Source organism: Ranitomeya variabilis, chromosome 1 (assembly GCF_051348905.1).
Source record: "Ranitomeya variabilis isolate aRanVar5 chromosome 1, aRanVar5.hap1, whole genome shotgun sequence".
Classification (NCBI taxonomy): Eukaryota; Metazoa; Chordata; class Amphibia; order Anura; family Dendrobatidae; genus Ranitomeya; species Ranitomeya variabilis.
In genome coordinates, this window is record NC_135232.1 from 403,498,482 (window position 1) to 403,518,012 (window position 19,531).

The following is a 19,531-nucleotide window of genomic DNA, read 5'->3' on the forward strand; positions in this document are numbered from 1 at the left end:
AGTAATATATCCCATCTAGTGCTTGGGGATGGGGAAAACATGGGCCTGTGTGATTGCAAATGCCAGGACTGAATTTCAGTCCCAGTCTGGGTAGTATCCAATGAGATCCTTGTCATTGTCCATAATTTGATCCGACCTTGCCTTCTCAAAGACGGTGGTCACATTTTTTTTTTTTTTTAGACACTTTTTGTATGTTGCAGCATTCTGCATTTGTGGGTGGCAGGAGACCCAACCTGTATGTGTGATGAAGAGAGAAAAAAAAAGACAAGTAATAATAATAATATTGATTCATTTATATAGCGCTATTAATTCCATAGCGCTTTACATACATTTGCAGTTACTTTCACATTTATGCATTCTGTATGAATACTTGCATAAATTGCAGAAAATACAAAGCAATGACTATCCAATGCTCACCCCCTTTTCATGCTTTTAGGTTTCTTCTCATTGAGTCCCTGTTCAATTTTTTTTAATCCCTCTAAAAAGATTTTGCATGGATTTTGGGTTCCTCATCCAGGCCAGTCAGAAAAAATACCAATACATTTCCTATATATTTTTTCATGTTTTTTTTTTCAGCTGTTTTTAGTTTTGACAGTGCATCAAAATATGCCATGGTCTTATCAAATTCCTTCATAAAATCCAGGATGATGTCCTCGGGGTTGACATAATAAAGGAATCTGGCAACATTGTCTACGTAAAATTAAGCACACGACATACCTTAGGATTTGAATACTTTAAGGTGTAGTTTAACAATAGAAACCCCCCATAAAACTCCAATATTTTATTAAATACCACAAAAACACAAAAGCAAATAGATAACGCCCTACCTAAAAGAATAGATCCATTAATCCAAGATGATATTATACTCATCTGTTGTAAACTGCAACTAGTCCTATTTGTCTTCATCTATCTATACTGCCATATGTTCATCTAATCTCTCCTGATGAACCCAATTACGTTGGGGGAAACGCGTCGAGAGTAGTGGTGAGGTATTTCTCGCCTTCAAGTCATCAATGTGAGCCATGGTATCTGGACTAGTTGCAGTTTACAACAGATGAGTATAATATCATCTTGGATTAATGGATCTATTCTACTATGTCTTATGAGTATCTGCAAATTATCTGTTCCAGTTACATGTGGTGTCATTTGGTTATCTATGTGGTGTATACATTTTTGCAGGGTCTAATTATCGGTCAGTTTGGTCAGGTTTGATCTTTAATTTGGTGTCCTCAGCGTTGCAACGGTCTCCTTTGGTGTCCTCTGCTTTACAAGTTTCTCTGATTATTAATGCCCCCCAGTGGATGTGTTATATGCAAATATATTTATCTCTATTCTTGGGTCTTACAGCACATTGGAGGGGAGGGCCTGAGACGATATGTAAGAGACACCACACATATATATATATTTTTACAAGTTATCTACAGCCGCCTGGCGTTCTGTTTCTCATTCTATCCCTTATAGGGAGGAGCCAGGAGACTAGGGAGAGCCGTCGCACGAGCGGGGGCGCCATTCTCGACTTCTTTAAGGGTGCCAACCTCCGCATCTAGGTAGATTTATCTCTAGGGCTAACCCCTAGCCTATAGGGATAGTTCATATATATCTGCACACCCTTATAGTCTATGAGTATGTATCACATTTGGTATTACACCTTCAAACCTTGTATACCGTAGTATTGTATATTAATAAGGGACTATCGGGGTACTCCTACCCCTCCCCTTCTAATCTAGCTGACCTTTTAGGTAGGGCGTTATCTATTTGCTTTTGTGTTTTTGTGGTATTTAATAAAATATTGGAGTTTTATGGGGGTTTTCTATTGTTAAACTGGTTATTTTCCCTTTAGACATATATTTTTTGCTGTTAGCTGTTTACTTTAAGGTGTATTCATAAACTACATGCAACCTGACAGCACATCAAACTTGCCATTCGCTCAACAGACACCTCTGAATGGGTCTTCTGTAAATATTCTTTAAAACTTATCAACATAGGAGATGTTAAATCGTGTTTTTGTTGCAACCTGGCCTCTGACAAATTTTTTGCAGGTGAAACGTGAAATAGATGTAGACACATTAGAGCACATAGGAGAGGTTTTCTTTGCTTATAATTGTCAAACATTATTTTCGTCGGAGCCCATGAGCTTCAAGCTACGCCACTGATCAAGATCTGACTACACTATCCATACGCAGGGACATCCATACTGCTTTTCCGGGGGACAAGGTGAGGACTTTCCACCCGCTGCAGGCATCCACCTTGTTTGGCCAGACAACCCTCGCACCCATCACTACCCAAAAACACCATTTACCAGGTTTCTGAGGTCCCAGGGACCGGCTGCGTGCCCTTTTTCTTTCTGGTTGAGTCAGAGCGTATGCACACAATGTATGGAGACCCAGAAGAGATTTGCCTTCATGATGTATAGCACACATTGCGTATAGTCACATGACTCAACCAGAAAGAGAAGAGGACACATGGCCGGCCCCCGGGACTACCCTGCATGCCTGCTGGCAGTGACATTATGAGATTGTGAGCCTTCGCGGGCAGGGTCCTCTCTCCTCCTGTACCAGTTGTGACTTGTATTGTTCAAGATTAGTGCACCTGTTTTTATTATGTATACCCTCCTCACATGTAAAGCGCCATGGAATAAATGGCGCTATAATAATAAATAATAATAATGAGTTGGCATGTATATATTCGCCAGATACCGAGATAATCCAGCAGATACTGTCCGTGTACCCTGTTATCTGATTAAATAACTGATCTACACAAAGATATATCTGCACATGCCTACTTATAATATTTCATCTGTTACACATACAGTACATAAGCCTAATGGTAAATGGAACTTACTGAGAGGTTTCACCGCTGATGCCGGCAACTTCACAATCTGGTATCCTAAGGAGATGAATTTAAATCAGCATTGGTACTTTGTAAAGACACATCTGCCACTCAGCTTTCCACCCAGCATCTCACATCTGTATATGCCACCCAGCTTTCCAGTATCCCAGCATTACATTAACTTAGTGCTATAGGACAGGTTACCTGTCATGGAGCACTAATACAATATTGGGTTCTCTCTTGACAAGTTGATTTTACGAAAGTGGTTGTCACCCATAGCTGGGTGCACAAATCCATGTCTGGAGTCAGAAAATGCAATGTGATCATACCCTAACAAATTCCAAACAGTAAATCCTTTTATTTTTTTTAAACTGAAGGTACAGTATGTTCACACTGTTTTTTTAGTGCCTTAATCTGTGCTTTAGAATTCTAAAACCGCTTCTTATTCAGTTGAACACACAAAGATTTGCAGCACTGGAAAAAAATAGGCGTCTTTAATCATGGGCTATTTCCTTAACCCCTTTAACATACCCCATGTATCATGCATCTATATCTGCTACCCAGATATCCACCTTCTGTCACATATATATCTGCCACCCAGCTTTCCGAGGGTAGAAGGAGCTATATATTTACCTTACTGAGGGCTTTTTAAAGCCCGTGCATCCACGTCTCTCAAAAAAAAAAAAAAGTCAGCAAAAATTCCTTGAGATCTGCAAACTTGCTCTTCTTGAAATTGAGGGAGGCATATGGAACTGCAGATAAATATTTAATTACCGTATATACTCTTGTATAAGCAGAGTTTTCCAGCACCTTTTTTTTTTGCTGAAAAAGACCCCCCTCGGCTTATACACGAGTCATGGTCCCACTTACCTGTTCTCCGATGCAGTGCGGAGGTCCCCAGTGTCTCCAGATCTCCTGCGCGCTCTCCTGCAGCTTCGGTAAATATTCAATGGCTGCTGACAGGGCTGGCGGTCGGCGTTGGCACCGTGACAAGTGCCGGGGTCCTGAGCAGGAGAGGACACCAGCGCGCTATGGGGGCCAGGTGCCTGTGCGCCACTTGCTCAGACCCCCAGCATTTGCAATATTCACCTTTCCACCACTGCGCTGTGTCTTCCGCGTCCTCTGTGACGTGCAGGTGAGAGGGCGGATGACATGGTTAGTGCGCGCCCTCTGCCTGAACAGTCACTGCAGAGAGCCGGCGACGCTGAGCATTATATGGGGCGTATTTTGTATGGAGCATCTTATGGGGCCCATGTCTCATTTAATTTTATTGGTATCTCTTTTTATTTTTGAAATTTACCAGTAGCTGCTGCATTTCCCACCCTAGGCTTATGCTGGAGTCAATAAGTTTTCCCAGTTTTTTATGGTAAAATTAGGTGCCTTGGCTTATACTCGGGTCGGCTTAGGCTACTTTCACACTTCCATCTTCAGGCCTCCGTCGCAATCCGTCATTAAGGCCAAAAAACGGATCCTGCAAATGTGCCCGCAGGATCCATTTTTTTGCCATTGACTATTACAGATGACAGATTGCAACGGATGGCCACATGTCGCATCCGTCGTGTGACGGATGCGTCATGTTTTTGCGGTCCGCCGTGACCAAAAAACGTTCAATGTAATCCGCTAGATCCGACCGCGCATGCGCGGCCGGAACTCCGCCCCCTCCTACCCAGAACTCATAATGGGCAGCGGATGCATCTTAAAACTGCATCCGCTGCCCAAGTTGTGCACAATTGTCCGTCGGTACGTCGGGCCAACGGTTTGCGACGGCCCCGTACCGGATGTATGAAAATAGCCTTATACTTATATGTGTTGTGCTGTTTGTTCCTCTTCGGAAGCAGTTTTCATGCAGGACTTGCACAGATGCCCAGATAATTGGCGCTGTAATGTCTTGCACATCTTGCAAAAACATTGTTTTGCCTTGAAGAAGTCATTCCTGACATATATTAGAAGAAGAGTTCTAAAAAGATCAGTTGATGCATAGATCACTTGCTCTGACCTGCACTGAAATCTATAATGGAGAGGTCTCCCCCCCCCCCCCTTCCCCCCTCCCCGCCCTTCTCTTATCTTACATATTGTCTTTTCTGGAGGCAAGACGTGCTGGCTGCTGATTTTTATCTACTAAAAGTTGTCACCTCTTGTAGCAAAGACTGATAAGGAGGTTGACACTTTACTATAAATCACACAATAAGGCGATTAGCTTTGTCCAAACAAATTATAGGAAGGGGACTGGTTGCTACACCAAGTATTGCACATTTAGAAATAGACATTGTCTAATAGCATGAAGGATGCATACATTTCATTAGCATTACATTTATATTTATAGATATAGGTTTTATATAAAAATCAGTACAGTAAGCCTACATCAGGGGCTTTGCTTTACTCCGTCATCAGCCAGTATCTGATATAGAAGTGGAGACTGGACACAACACACATTGGTGGGGGAGAGGTGAAATAATAATAATCTTTATTTTTATATAGCCCTAACATATTCTGCAGCGCCTTAGAGTTTGCGCACATTGCCCATGCCCTCCCTCCTCCTCCTCTTGTGTCTGTTGTAGATGTTGTGTCATACATGTTTTTTAGTACTGGTATGTTGAATGGATGTGTCTTATCCTCCCCTTAAACACATTGTGTACTTCTTATAGTTGTCTGAGTTTTCATGTGCTGGCTACTCTAGAGACAGGAAAGATGTTTCAATGAAGGTCTACTGTGAGCACTTCTGTACTGAGCACTGATCCTTCCTTCTTTTCCAGGCTCTGCATGTACTGACAGTTGGGAAAAGGCAGCAGCTCCGTACCCATTACTATCAGCGGTCTAAATTCAAATAGGTCAGTTAGTCCAGCATCGGAGGCGGATATACTTTATTGATCCATTAAAAAGATGACATCTGATTAGTGTTGAGCGATACCGTCCGATACTTGAAAGTATCGGTATCGGAAAGTATCGGCCGATACCGGCAAAGTATCGGATCCAATCCGATACCGATACCCGATACCAATACAAGTCAATGGGACTCAAGTATCGGACGGTATTCCTGATGGTTCCCAGGGTCTGAAGGAGAGGAAACTCTCCTTCAGGCCCTGGGATCCATATTAATGTGTAAAAGAAAGAATTAAAATAAAAAATATTGCTATACTCACCTCTCCGACGCAGCCTGGAGCTTACCGAGGGAACCGGCAGCGTTGTTTGCTTAAAATTCGCGCGTTTCCTTCCTTACGTGAAGCCCCGGCTTGTGATTGGTCGCGTGCCGCCCATGTGGCCGCGACGCGACCAATAACAGCAAGCCGTGACGTAATTTCAGGTCCTTCAGGATTTTAAAATTACGTTCCGGCTTTGTGATTGGTCGCGTCGCGGTCACATGGGCGACGCGACCAATCACAAGCCGTGACGTCACGGGAGGCAGGACAAGCGCGCATTTTAAAAAAGGTTCTATGTATTAGGCCACTCCTCACACTCTGGTAAAACTGGGAGTCGGATAGGAAGTTAGAGAGAACCTGACTGGGTTTTGCCCAGGTAACATCTAGTGAGAGAGAGAGTTGCTTGGGAAGACTCAGGGAGGTCCCTGTCAGGGGTGGGTGTTGTGAATTCCGCTCTTGGGCTCCCTCCGGTGGTTATAAGTAGCATTTTTGTGAATTATGCTCTTGGGCTCCCTCCTGTGGTTTTGAGTGGTATGGCTGCTTCTTGGATTTAGCATCAGCAGCTGTTCTCACTGATCGTCTTTCTGGCTCGGCTATATTAGTCTGGCCTTATTCCTAATTCAATGCCAGTTGTCAATTGTTGAGCTTGGAGTCATGGCTCTCTGAGGATTTCCCTGCCACTCTGACCATTTCAGCAAAGCTAAGTCCTTGCTTGTCTTTTTGCAGTTCACTTGTTGTGGACTTTGTTGTTTGGCATTTTCTATGTTTTGCTCATTTGTCCAGCTTATCAGTATGGATCTATTTAGCTAAGCTGGAAGCTCTGGGCAGCAGAGTTTGCCCTCCACACCTTTAGTCAGGTGTGGAGATTTTTGCATTTCTCTGCGGTGGACTTTTTCTAGTTTTTATTACTGACCGCATAGTTTTCTGTTCTGTACTAATTCTGTCTAGCTAGTAGTGGCCTCCTTTGCTAAATCTTGTTTCATACTACGTATGTCATTTCCTTCTCCTCTCACAGTCATTATTTGTGGGGGGCTGTCCTATCCTTTGGGGATTTTCTCTGAGGCAAGATAGCTTTCCTGTTTCTACCTTTAGGGGTAGCTAGTTCTCCGGCTGTGACGAGGTGTCCAGGGAGTGACAGGAACATCCCACGGCTACTGCTAGTGTCTGTGTTAAGATTAGGAACTGCGGTCTGTATAGTTACCACCTGCTCAGAGCTAGTCGCATGTCGCTCCTTAATCACCAGACCATAACAGTACAACTGGCCAAAAATGAGCTGAATGCATCTCAAAAGAAGGAAAAGAAAAAGAGTTCTGAGCCATTTTTTTTTTCTTTAGTCTGTTTTGTCTTTTTCCTTCCTCTTAATCTCTGGGTGATTCAGGATTTGGATGCGGGCATGGATGTTCAGGGGTTGTTTTCTTGTGTGGATCAGCTTGCTGCAAGTGTACAGAGTATTCAAGATTATGTTGTTCAGACTCCGGCCTTAGAGCCTAGAATTCCTACTCCAGATTTGTTTTACGGGGATAGAACTAAGTTTTTGAACTTTAAAAATAACTGCAAATTGTTTTTTGCTCTGAAACCCCGTTCCTCTGGTGACCCCATTCAGCAAGTAAAAATAGTTATTTCTCTGCTGCGTGGTGACCCTCAGGACTGGGCATTCTCCCTTGAGTCAGGGGATCCGGCATTGCTTAATGTAGATGCATTTTTTTCAATCGCCCGGATTATTGTATGACGAACCTAACTCTGTAGAGCATGCTGAGAAAACACTGTTGGCCCTGTGTCAGGGTCAGGAAGCGGCAGAATTATACTGCCAGAAATGTAGAAAATGGTCTGTGCTCACTAAATGGAATGAGGATGCTCTGGCAGCAATTTTCAGAAAGGGTCTTTCTGAAGCCCTTAAGGATGTTATGGTGGGGTTCCCCACGCCTGTTGGTTTGAGCGAGTCTATGTCTCTGGCCATTCAGATTGATCGGCGCCTGCACGAACGCAAAGTGGTGCACCATATGGCAGCGTCCTCTGAGCAGAGTCCTGAGCCTATGCAATGTGATAGGATTTTGACTAGAGTAGAACAGAGGGGATACAGACGTCAGAATGGGCTGTGTTTTTACTGTGGGGATTCTGCTCATGCTATTTCTGATTGCCCTAAGCGTATTAAGAGGGTCGCTAGATCTGTTACCATTAGTACAGTGCAGCCTAAGTTTCTCCTGTCTGTGACCCTGATTTGCTCATTGTCATCTTTTTCTGTCATGGCATTTGTGGATTCGGGCGCTGCTCTGAACTTAATGGACTTAGAATTCGCTAGGCGCTGTGGTTTTTCTTTGCAGCCTTTGCAGAGTCCCATACCCTTAAGGGGTATTGATGCTACACCGTTGGCCAAGAATAAACCTCAGTATTGGACTCAGCTGACTATGTGCATGGCTCCAGCACATCAGGAAGATTGTCGTTTTCTGGTGTTGCATAATTTACATGATGTTGTTGTACTGGGTTTTCCATGGTTACAAGTACACAATCCAGTGCTGGATTGGAAATCAATGTCTGTGACTAGTTGGGGTTGTCAAGGGGTACATAGTGACGTTCCTTTAATGTCAATTTCCTCTTCCCCCTCTTCTGATGTTCCTGAATTTGTGTCAGATTTCCAGGATGTATTTGATGAGCCCAAGTCCAGTTCCCTTCCTCCACATAGGGACTGTGATTGTGCTATTGACTTGATTCCTGGCTGTAAGTTCCCTAAGGGCCGACTTTTCAATCTGTCTGTGCCAGAGCATGCAGCCATGCGGAGCTATGTAAAGGAGTCTTTAGAGAAGGGGCATATTCGGCCGTCTTTGTCACCATTGGGAGCGGGATTCTTTTTTGTTGCCAAGAAGGATGGCTCCTTGAGACCCTGTATTGATTATCGTCTTCTTAATAAGATCACGGTCAAATTCCAATACCCTTTACCTTTGCTCTCTGATTTGTTTGCTCGGATTAAGGGGGCTAGTTGGTTTACCAAGATTGACCTTCGAGGGGCATATAATCTTGTTCGTATTAAACAGGGTGACGAATGGAAAACTGCATTTAGTACGCCCGAAGGCCATTTTGAATACCTGGTGATGCCTTTCGGGCTTTCTAATGCTCCTTCTGTATTTCAGTCCTTTATGCATGATATTTTCCGCAATTATCTTGACAAATTCTTGATTGTGTATTTGGATGATATTTTGATATTTTCCAATGATTGGGAGTCTCATGTGAAGCAGGTCAGGATGGTATTCCAGATCCTTCGTGATAATGCTCTATTTGTGAAGGGGTCTAAGTGCCTATTTGGAGTTCAGAAGGTCTCTTTTTTGGGGTTTATTTTTTCTCCTTCGTCTATAGAAATGGATCCTGTTAAGGTCCAAGCCATTCATGACTGGATTCAACCCACATCTGTGAAGAGCCTTCAGAAATTTTTGGGCTTTGCTAATTTTTATCGCCGTTTCATTGCCAACTTCTCTAGTGTGGTTAAACCCCTGACCGATTTGACGAAGAAAGGCGCTGATGTGACTAATTGGTCCTCTGAGGCTGTTGAGGCCTTTCAGGAGCTTAAACGCCGATTTACTTCTGCCCCTGTCTTGCGTCAGCCGGATGTTTCTCTTCCTTTTCAGGTTGAGGTTGACGCTTCTGAGATTGGGGCAGGGGCCGTTTTGTCACAGAGGAATTCTGATGGTTCCTTGATGAAGCCATGTGCCTTCTTTTCCCGAAAGTTTTCGCCTGCGGAACGCAATTATGATGTCGGCAATCGGGAGTTGTTGGCTATGAAGTGAGCATTTGAGGAATGGCGACATTGGCTTGAGGGAGCCAAGCACCGCATTGTGGTCTTGACCGATCATAAGAATCTGATTTACCTCGAGTCGGCCAAGCGGCTGAACCCTAGACAGGCTCGGTGGTCCCTGTTTTTCTCCCGTTTTGATTTTGTGGTCTCATATCTTCCAGGATCAAAGAATGTTAAGGCGGATGCCCTCTCTAGGAGTTTTTTGCCTGATTCTCCTGGAGTCCTTGAGCCGGTTGGCATTCTTAGGGAAGGGGTGATTCTGTCTGCCATCTCCCCTGATTTGCGGTGGGCGCTTCAGGAATTTCAGGCTGATAAACCTGACCGCTGTCCTGTGGGGAAGCTGTTTGTTCCTGATAGATGGACAAGTAAGGTAATTTCTGAGGTCCATTGTTCTGTGTTGGCCGGTCATCCTGGGATTTTTGGTACAAGCGATTTGGTTGCTAGGTCCTTTTGGTGGCCTTACTTGTCGCGGGATGTGCGTTCTTTTGTGCAGTCCTGTGGGACTTGTGCCCGGGCTAAGCCTTGCTGTTCCCACGCTAGTGGGTTGCTTTTGCCTTTGCCTGTCCCGGAGAGGCCTTGGACGCATATTTCCATGGATTTTATTTCGGATCTTCCTGTGTCCCAGAGGATGTCTGTTATCTGGGTGGTTTGTGACCGGTTCTCTAAAATGGTCCATTTGGTACCTTTGCCTAAATTGCCTTCCTCCTCTGATTTGGTTCCATTATTTTTTCAGCATGTGGTTCGTTTGCATGGCATTCCAAAGAATATTGTGTCTGACAGAGGTTCCCAGTTTGTTTCCAGGTTTTGGCGGGCCTTTTGTGCTAAGATAGGCATTAATTTGTCTTTTTCTTCGGCGTTCCATCCTCAGACAAATGGCCAAACTGAGCGAACTAGTCAAACCTTGGAAACCTATTTGAGATGCTTTGTGTCTGCTGATTAGGATGATTGGGTGGCTTTCTTGCCGTTGGCCGAGTTTGCCCTTAATAATCGGGCCAGTTCGGCTACTTTGGTTTCGCCTTTCTTTTGTAATTTTGGTTTCCATCCTCGTTTTTCTTCAGGGCAGGTTGAGCCTTCTGATTGTCCTGGTGTGGATTCTGTGATGGACAGGTTGCAGCAGATTTGGACTCATGTGGTAGACAATTTGACATTGTCCCAGGAAAAGGCTCAGCGTTTTGCTAACCGCCGTCGGTGTGTTGGTCCTCGGCTTCGTGTGGGGGATTTGGTCTGGTTATCCTCTCGTCATGTTCCTATGAAGGTTTCTTCCCCTAAGTTCAAGCCTCGGTTTATTGGTCCTTATAAGATTTCTGAGATTATCAATCCAGTGTCTTTTCGTTTGGCCCTTCCAGCCTCTTTTTCCATCCACAATGTTTTCCATAGATCTTTGTTGCGGAGATATGTGGTACCCGTTGTTCCATCTGTTGATCCTCCTGCCCCGGTGTTGGTTGAGGGGGAGTTGGAATATGTGGTTGAGAAAATTTTGGATTCTCGTTTTTCAAGGCGGAGGCTCCAGTATTTTGTCAAGTGGAAGGGTTATGGCCAGGAGGATAATTCTTGGGTGGTTGCCTCCGATGTCCATGCCGCCGATTTGGTTCGTGCTTTCCATATGGCTCGTCCTGATCGGCCTGGGGGCTCTGGTGAGGGTTCGGTGACCCCTCCTCAAGGGGGGGGTACTGTTGTGAATTCCGCTCTTGGGCTCCCTCCGGTGGATATAAGTAGAATTTTTGTGAATTCTGCTCTTGGGCTCCCTCCTGTGGTTTTGAGTGGTATGGCTGCTTCTTGGATTTAGCATCAGCAGCTGTTCTCACTGATCGTCTTTCTGGCTCGGCTATATTAGTCTGGCCTTATTCCTAATTCAATGCCAGTTGTCAATTGTTGAGCTTGGAGTCATGGCTCTCTGAGGATTTCCCTGCCACTCTGACCATTTCAGCAAAGCTAAGTCCTTGCTTGTCTTTTTGCAGTTCACTTGTTGTGGACTTTGTTGTTTGGCATTTTCTATGTTTTGCTCATTTGTCCAGCTTATCAGTATGGATCTATTTAGCTAAGCTGGAAGCTCTGGGCAGCAGAGTTTGCCCTCCACACCTTTAGTCAGGTGTGGAGATTTTTGCATTTCTCTGCGGTGGACTTTTTCTAGTTTTTACTACTGACCGCACAGTTTTCTGTTCTGTACTAATTCTGTCTAGCTAGTAGTGGCCTCCTTTGCTAAATCTTGTTTCATACTACGTATGTCATTTCCTTCTCCTCTCACAGTCATTATTTGTGGGGGGCTGTCCTATCCTTTGGGGATTTTCTCTGAGGCAAGATAGCTTTCCTGTTTCTACCTTTTGGGGTAGCTAGTTCTCCGGCTGTGACGAGGTGTCCAGGGAGTGACAGGAACATCCCACGGCTACTGCTAGTGTCTGTGTTAAGATTAGAAACTGCGGTCTGTATAGTTACCACCTGCTCAGAGCTAGTCGCATGTCGCTCCTTAATCACCAGACCATAACAGGTGGGATCCTGACAGTGGCCTAGCACGAGACAGATCGTTACGGAGCCGTGCTTGCACCTCATTGCAGTGGCATCCTAAGAAAGAACACGAAGCAAAGTATATTGTGGAGAAGTGAGAAACGAGATCACAGCACAAAGGAGATAGAACCAGGAGGAGTCGTGCCCCAAGATCGGCAACATCCTTCTGAGGCGCGTAGCCGGCGGCCGGAACGCCGAGGAAGTAATAGGCTCTACGCATTACTTTGAACTACGGCAGGGCAGTTAACTCTAGGTTGGCTGTCTCACCTTTACACCTAATGAAGACAACGGAGGCAATTGTGGGAGAGGGGCATCTCTAGGGTCCCTATAAAATAACTCCAGGCTTACCCCGTCATACGGGTGCGTCCTATCCATACCATCTGGGGGACGGAGAGAGAGAACAGAAACATACACGACAGTTGTGAGGACTATCCCATGGTGCTCAGCAGGGAAGTACTACAACACCCAGGCGCTAGTAGGAAGGCTACTGATTTCCACCTGCAAAGGGAACTCTGGATGTGCCTTCGGACCGGCCGGTCTCAGCAAGCCCTGTTAGCAGTGCTCTGGATTGTGGATGCCGAAGCCTTCAGTAAAAAGGTAAAGAGACTGCAACCCTGTGTCCTCGTCATTTACTGCGATCTACACCATCACCATCTACTGATCAAGGGAAGCCCTGGGGACATACTTCACCTGTGGGAAGTTACACCATCTAGCTGCCATTCCATCACCCCAGCGGAACCCTAGCAGCGTCGGTCACCCTGACCGAATACCACAGGTGGCGTCACGAACACTTGACATACTCTCACCTACACCTTTATTTGGGCGCCCCTTAGCAGGGCCATGGACCGGGTCGGGCCACCGTGACACCCCTAAAACCGAGACCGAGGGACCCGGTACCGAGTACCCCGCTGCCCTGCGTTTGGGGGCCGCTCCAGATGCAGAGTCAGCAATGGCACTGCACTGGGGAAGCTACAGCCCGTCTGAGGATCTGGACTGTTATGTGTCCTAGTGAGCAAGGCATTGTCCGGGATGTGATCCCAGGTCGGCAGCTTCCCTAAGGAGAGAGGACTGACAGGAGTCAGCGTGTGGAGCAGGAGCTCCTGGAAGGTAACCCAGAGTACGGGGAAATGTGTGCACTGATAGGGGGTCAGTAATGAACTGTGTTGTCTCCCACGGTAACTGGATGAAGTAAGGTCTAGCATGTTTAGAGACGGCGAACCAATGTCGTGTGTGCTATATGACTTGGACATTGATAGGACGTACGTACACCCCCGGGAACTAGTTAAGGCGGGCTGGCGGGTGTAGTGTCTGAACTGTGAGTTAAAAGCCGTATATGAACTATCTAAAGTAAAAGCCGCAACTTAATGTGACCTGTTGGTGCCTATTGTGTTCCATGAAGTGTAATGGACTGTGCATGACCTGGTTTATGACTGCATAATAAACTGCATGAACTGTTTTTGTGAGAAAAATGTGCCTGTGTGACTGAGTCCCGTTGCTAAGCGAGTGTCCCCCAACACATGCAGTAAGCGCTATCTCACAATCAATAAAATAGAAGTTTTTAACTTTGGATATTCACCTCCGATGCTGGACTAACTGACTCATCTACAAAGTGCTGTGGAAGTCTGCACAGGTCGTGGAGAGGTGAGCTGATAAAACTATATGGCTATGTGCATACATTGCGGATTTAGATGCAGATCTTTTGGACCTGCAGAATTGCATCAAATCCGCAGTGTAGTGCACAAGCAATGTTAATCAATGTGAAATTGACATTTTGTGTTCACATGCTGCGGAAAAAAAAAGTGCGGATTTGCAGCGTTTTATTTTCCGCAGCATGTCAATTCTTTTTGCGGATCTGCAGTGTTTCTGCACCCATTGACTTCCATAGTGTGTGTGTGTGTAGGCAGGCCTCATCTGATGGGACTAATAGTCCCATCCGGCTATGCCTGCTACAGCGACAGGCAGCCGGATGATGGGACAGTTGTCCCATCATCCGGCTACTGTGTTCAAGTGTAAAAAAAACCCCAAAAAACCACATACAGTACATACATATAGACATACAGTACATACAACATACAGTATATACTCACCACACAGCGAATCCCCGAAGCCATCAATCACCTGTAAAAAATTTAAAAATAATAAACCAACATTATACTCCCTGATCCGATGTAATCCATTTAATGATAACGAGTGTCCCACGACGATCTCCCGTGGAGAGCTGTCACATCGGCAGATGCGACCGCTCTCCAGGGGCTCCGGGATACAATGATGGAAGGTATCCATCCGCACTGTATCCCTCCGCCGCTGTGAGTACAGTATAGTTCATACTGTCACTTGCGGCACTGCTGCGTGGGAAAATTCTCACGCAGCAGTGCCGTAAAGTGAGAGCCCATTGAACCCTCAGTGATAACACTGCAGGAGCCATTGTCTCCTGTCAGTGTGTCACTGGAGGCCTATAGAGCTGTCACATCTCCTGATGTGACAGCTCAATAGGAGAGATCGTCGTAGGACACTCATTATTAAATGGACTGCGTTGGACCAGGGAGTATACTGTTGGTTTATTTTTTATTTTTTGCAGGTGATCGATAGCTTCAGGGAATTAGGCATGGTTGTAAGTATGGTAAAATTAAGAATATTAAAATACTTTTTTCTGGCAGTGTCTTTATTTAACTCTTTCACTACTATAGGATTAGTAATGGATAGGCATCTTATTGATGCCTCTCCATTACTATCAGGGCTTAGTGTCACCTTACAATCAAAGGTGACATTACTCCATATGCCACCACTACAGGGCAGTGGCATGAGAGAGGCTAAGCGCCGGAAATTCTGGGGCGGCTGGGAGCTGGTATTTGTAGTCATTGGGGCCAATATCCATATCCGTGCTCTAGGCTATGAATATCAGCCCACAGCTGTCTGCATAGCCTTTCTTGTTTTAAATTATAGGGAGATCCCGCGTCATTTTTTTGGGGGGTCCCCCTATTTTAATAGCCAGTAAAGGCTAAATATACAGCTGCGGGCTGATATTCATAGCCTGGGAAGCTCTATGGGTATCAACCCCCCTTCCCAGGCTATAAACATCGGCCCCCAGTTGCTGACTTTCCCTCTCTGGTGCAGAAAATTGCTCAGGAGCCCACGCCATTTTTTTTTTTTTTTTTTTAAATTAAACATTGCGTTGCATTTAAGGCCGGGGTCACACTTGCGAGAAACTTGCACTTCCGCCGGCACTTGGGACCGGAGCGTGTGACTGCATGTATTTCTATGCAGCTGAATGCTCCGGTCCCAGTGCCGGCGGCAGTGCTAGGTACTAAGCTGCGAGACTCGTGGTACTGTGTGTGTGTGTGTGTCTTTTTGTCACTCTTTATGTACCATTTTATTATGTTTATTACTAAACACCGGTCTTGGTATTTTTCTATCTGTCTATCTATAGATATATCTATTTATGATCTATCTTCCTATAGATGTATCTATCCATAGATCTATCTATTTATCTATAGATCTATCTATTACCCATCTATAGATCTATCATCTATATATCTATCTCATATGTATCTATTTCATATCTATCTATTATCTATCTATAGATGTATTTATCTATCCATAGATCGATCTATCTGTAGATGTACAGTTGTGGCCAAAAGTATTAACACCCCTGCAATTCTGTCAGATAATACTCAGTTTCTTCCTGAAAATGATTGCAATCACAAATTCTCTGGTATTATTATCTTCATTTAATTTGTCTTAAATGAAAAAAACACAAAAGAGAATGAAGCAAAAAGCAAAACATTGATCATTTCACACAAAACTCCCAAAATGGGCTAGACAAAAGTATTGGCACCCTCAGCCTAATACTTGGTTGCACAACCTTTAGCCAAAATAACTGCGACCAACCGCTTCCGGTAACCATCAATGAGTTTCTTACAATGCTCTGCTGGAATTTTAGACCATTCTTCTTTGGCAAACTGCTCCAGGTCCTTGATATTAGAAGGGTGCCTTCTCCAAACTGCCATTTTAGATCTCTCCACAGGTGTTCTATGGGATTCAGGTCTGGACTCATTGCTGGCCACCTTAGAAGGCTCCAGTGCTTTCTCTCAAACCATTTTCTAGTGTTTTTTGAAGTGTGTTTTGGGTCATTGTCCTGCTGGAAGACCCATGACATCTGAGGGAGACCCAGCTTTCTCACACTGGGCCCTACACTATGCTGCAAAATTTGTTGGTAGTCTTCAGACTTCATACTGCCATGCACACGGTCAAGCAGTCCAGTGCCAGAGGCAGCAAAGCAACCCCAAAACATCAGGGAACCTCCGCCATGTTTGACTGTAGGGACTAGGGTTGAGCGAAACTTATCGGACAAATTGAAAAATCGCCGACTTTTGGCAAAGTCGGGTTTCATGAAACCCGACCTGATCCCAGTGTGGGATCGGCCATGCTGTCGGCGATCTTCACCCCAAAGTCGCATTTCGAATGACGCTTTCAACGCCATTTTTCAGCCATTGAAGGAGGACGCAGAGTGTGGGCAGCGTGATGACATAGGTCTCGGTCCCCACCATCTTAGAGAAGGGCATGACAGTGATTGGCTTGCTTTCTGCGTCGTCACAGGGGCTATAAAGGGGCGTGCACGCCGACCGCCATCTTACTTCTGCCGATCTGAGCATAGGGAGAGGTTGCTGCAGCTTCGTCAGAAGCAGGGATATACTTAGGGAGGGAAGATTAACCCCCAAACCGCTTGTGCTGTAGCAATTTCCACTGTCCAACACCACCTTTTCTTTGCAGGGACAGTGGAGGCTAGATTTTTGTGCATCAGCTCTGCTCTGTAGCTTATAAGGCTCCCTGATAGCTGCATTGCTGTTTGTATGCCGCTGTGCAAACCAACTGCTTTTTTAAAAGCAAAAATCCTGTTGCTCCTTTCTGCACAGTTATCTTGTTTATTTGTCCACACTTTTGTGTGCAGCAGTCCTATTGCTGGCTGCCATACTTGTCCTGAGATCATTGTAGGGAGATTGTTATTGTAGTACAGTCCCTTTTTTTTTATATATATATCTTCCAGCCACGTTCTGCCGCTGACATTGTGTAATGTAATACAGTGGGCCTGGTTTTTGCAGCAGTCTCCCACACAAAAAAGGGAGATTTAAATTGCCACTAAGTGTATCTGTGTCAGTTCTGTTTGTCATATATCTGCCAGCCACGTTCTGCCACTTACATTGTGTAGTGTAATACAGTGGGCCTGAGTTTGGGTGCAGTGTCACCCCCAAAAAAGTTTATATACACCTTCTACCTTGTTTTACAGTACCATATAACGGTTGTTATTTTGGTAAAATTTTCCCAAAAATGAGGAAGTCTGGTGGAAGAGGCCGTGGGCAGTCGTTGCCAGCTGGTACTGATGGTGGTGGTGGAGTATCTGGTGGTAGTGGGAAAAGCAAAATAACACCTAAGGCTGGAGGTGTTGAGCTAGCGTCATTGTCTGGCTACACAAGGCCTCGAAGGCTCCCTTATCTGGGAGTAGGAAAACCACTTTTAAAGCCGGAGCAGCAGGAACAAGTTTTGGCTTTTATTGCTGACTCAGCCTCTAGCTCTTTTGCCTCCTCTTCAGAAAGTTCAAAATATAAAAGCAGCGAGTCGTCAGTGGATGCTCCAGGTCAGGAACAAGTCGCTTCCTTGTGTCCTTCACCCAAAGCAAAAGTGAAGGATGCGGCAGGCGACACTACAGTTTACTCCATGGAGCTCTTTACACATACCGTGCCAGGGTTAGAAAGGGAAATAGTTAACAGCCCATTACAAGATGAATCGGACATGGAGTGCACAGATGCACAGCCACAGCTACATTATTATGCTGTTCCATTGACTCAGATCACTACATTGCCCTCGCAGTGTACTGAGCCAGAATCTGACCCTGATGAGACTATGGTGCCCCGTCCCGAACGCTATAGCACCTTACACGGCGACACAGAGGAAGGTGCACAGGACATTGAAGAGGAGGTGATAGATGACCCAGTTGTTGACCCAGATTGGCAGCCATTGGGGGAACAGGGTGCCGCTGGCAGTAGCTCTGAAGCGGAGGAGGATGATCCGCAGCAGGCATCAACATCGCAACAGCTTTCATCTGGCAGGCCCGTATCAGGCCAAAAACGTGTGTCTAAAACAAAAACAGTTTAAGGACAGCGTGGCCATCCGGTGAAAGTAGCACAGCGTGCAATGCCTGAAAAGGTATTCGATAGTAGGAAGAGTGCAGTGTGGGAGTTTTTTAACCAAGATCCGAATGATCAGTGCAAAGTTATCTGTAAGAAATGCTCAAAGACCTTTAGCAGAGGGAAGAATCCCCTAAATTTAAATACAACGTGCATGCGTAGACATTTAACCAGCATGCACTTGCAAGCCTGGACTAACTACCAAACGTCCCGTAACGTTGGTGCACCCGCTCAGAATGAAGGTAGTCAGCAACGCTACATTGCTTCCCTCACTGTAAGCCCACCATTTAGGACACCACCTGCAGCAAATGTGGAGGTATCGTTGCAAGGCCAAGGCAGTCAGGGAATCACCAGGTTCTTGGCAGGAAACACTGTATGTAGGCCAACATCAAGAATACCATCACCAATCCTCTCTCAATCTGCCATGTCCACCACCACCCCCGCTAGTTCCACCATATGCAGCTCTCCAGTCCAGCTCACCCTACAAGGGACTCTCGTTAGGAAAAGGAAGTACTCATCCTCTCATCCGCATACACAGGGTTTGAACGCCCACATTGCTAGACTAATCTCGTTAGAGATGATGCCCTACCGGTTGGTTGAAAGCGAAGCTTTCAAAGCCCTGATGGCCTACGCAGTACCACACTATGACCTACCCAGTCGACACTTCTTTGCGAGAAAAGCCATCCCAGCCCTCCACCAACATGTCAAAGACCGCATTGTCCATGCACTCAGGCAATCAGTCAGTAGAAAGGTGCACCTCACAACAGATGCATTGACCAGTAGGCATGGCCAGGGACGTTACGTGTCCATCACGGCGCACTGGGTTAATGTGGTGGATGCAGGGTCCACAGGGGACAGCCATAGTGGGACAGTTCTGCCTAGCCCACGGTCTAGGAAACAGTTGGCAGTAGGCGTTCGACACCCCTCCTCCTCCTCCAGAAGCGAAAGCTCGTCCACAGAGTGCAGTCGCCCTACCACTCCATCCGCAGCTGCCAGTGTTGCACACGAGGTGTCCCATTATGGAACAGCTAGTGGTAAGCGTCAGCAGGCTGTGTTGGAAATGAAGTGTTTGGGCGACAACAGACACACCGCGGAAG